The sequence below is a fragment of the Sprattus sprattus genome (assembly GCF_963457725.1).
Source record: "Sprattus sprattus genome assembly, chromosome: 10".
Taxonomy (NCBI): Eukaryota; Metazoa; Chordata; class Actinopteri; order Clupeiformes; family Clupeidae; genus Sprattus; species Sprattus sprattus.
Genome location: NC_137908.1, coordinates 907,889 through 910,388, shown reverse-complemented (window position 1 = coordinate 910,388; position 2,500 = coordinate 907,889).

Genomic DNA, 2,500 nt, shown 5'->3' with positions numbered 1-2,500 from the left:
GACAAAGAAGTGAGAGAGAGAGAGAGGTAGAGAGGGGGAGAGAAAGAGAGAGAGAGAAAGAGAGGTAGAGAGGGGGAGAGAGAGAGAAAGAAAGAGAGAGGGAGAGAGAGAGAAAGAGAGAGGCAGCACTTTCCCACTCTAACGACAAATATCACAGTTTCTTCTGAGAGTCGCGGAGCCATCGCCGCCCAACCTGAAGAGCGTTTTTAAAACTTCTTGAAGGAAACAAAAACATTCCGACTTACTGAGACGAAGCCGGATCCCCAGCCAACTCCGGGGCGGAGAGCCATAGCGATGCATTACCGGCTGCTCCCGTAGCCTATCCCGCTGGAATCATTCACGTTAGTGTAGTAGTTCCACCGGGGTTTCTGCCGGAGCCTTCACTGCGCATAGCAGGTCCTGCACGCACACCGGCCGCAAGTGACGTTGTATAAAAAAAGTTTCTAATGATCAAAGGTAGCTACGCATAACGACGTGGTGGATGCAATGATAGCTCCTCCGCGGTTGCGAAGGCGACCAAAAAAAAAAACATGCACAGAAGCCAAAGCGATTTGCCTTATCCTTGAAATGGTCGGACTGGAAAAAACAATGAAATTGTCACATGGTTCTTTTGAGGGGAAACACAAACAAAGATCAGAATGCTGCCGTAGACCTCGCGTCGCGTCGCCTCGCGTCGCGTTCAGTGGATCCGCTGGAAAACCTGTTGACGCGAGGACTTCCCTTGATCCCTGACTCCCATGAGAAGTGTGTGTGTGTGTGTGTGTGTGTGTGTGTGTGTAGTCCAGCCTTTGGTGTTGTGTCGAGGGGATTAGTGGCTCCTTGTCTCTGGGCACCCCGCGAATGTGCGCTCTGTTGTCAGTCCGACCTTCGGGAAGCCTTTTTCGGCATTCAAAAACGCCACACGCATCCTCGGCGGCCACCGTGTTCCATTCATTCGGCCGTTTCCGAGTAGACTAGTCTGTCCCTCCCCCTCTACTCCTCTCGGATCCAGGATCCTGGATCGGGTTCTCTGTCTGAACGGCAGAGGGCGCTGTGCTGTGATGGAGGAAACTCCTCGACCAGCTTAATTTCAATCAGAAGTTACATGCAGTTATCTGATGCTATGCAGTTACGCTGATGCTATGCTATGCCATGCAGTTACGCTGATGCTATGCTATGCTATGCTATGCTATGCAGTTACGCTGATGCTATGCTATGCAGCTGGAGATCTCTCTGGGAACACTGTCATGAGTGCCTTTTTAGCCCTTCTTTCCTTGTATATTTATATGTATTTATGATTGTATGTATGTATGTATTTATATGTAATTTATTGATTATATGTATTTTGCATCTTTCATGTGTGCCTTGAGCCTGCAATGAAGTTTATTATTTTATGCTATGCGATGCTATGCTACGTTATGCTATGTGGTGGGTCTCCTGTTGCATCCGCTGAAGTTTCCATTATAATATACAGGGGCTCAAGGTGTACTCTAATCTAACAGCGCATTTTATGAGCTGTCAAACACACACACACACACACACACACACACACACACACACACACACACACACACACACACACACACTTGAACCAGTGTGTAGATTGAGTGTATCTATGAAGATGATTGGGCTTGGCAATAATGTGGTTGCCATGGAGATGGTGACATATGGGAGTTGTCTATGAATGTGCACAGTCAGTGGAGCAGGTCTTCAGCAGCCAGATGTGTGTGTGTGTGTGTGTCTGTGCGTGTGTGTGTGTATGCTGATACATGAGAATATCCTGTGTCTTAAACACCTTGAGGGGAAATGATGTCACCCAGACAAGTGACCTCTGTTCTGTGTGTGCATGCTCATATGTGGTGGTGTGTGTGTGTGTGTGTGTGTGTGTGTGTGTGTGTGCGCGTGTGTGTGTGTCTGAATGAGTGTGTACATTACTGTGCAGTGCTTTTCTGTCTGTCTGTATTTCCAATTTCATGGAAGGGAGTGTCTTTCCTGCTTTTGAACACTGTGTGTGTGTGTGTGTGTGTGTGTGTGTGTGTGTGAGAGAGAGTGTGTCTGTTGCTGTGGAAACGGCTCTTTTCTGAGAGGGCTTGTTATTCTAACTGATTAAAGCAGTGGACAAACGTGCAGCTCAGCTGCTACCATTACCAGTCTCTTTTGCTGTGTGTGTGTCTGTGTGTGTGTGTGTGAGGGTGCGTGTGTGTGTGTGTGTGTGTTTGTTAGGGTGTGTGTGTGTGTGTTTGTTAGGGTGTGTGTGTGTGTGTATGAGGGTGAGGGTGTTTGTGTGTTATTTTTTGTGCTCAGCTGCTGCTATAACCAGTCTGTGTGTGTGTGTGATAGCTGTGTGTGTGTGTGTGATAGCTTTGTGTGTGTGTGTGTATTAGCTGTGTGTGTATGTGTGTGATAGCTGTGTGTGTGTGTGTGTGTTTTTGATAGCTGTGTGTGTGTGTGTTAGATTTTGTGCTCAGCTGCTGCAATTACCAGTCTGAGAACAGGACATATCCCATCAGGGTGTCAGAAG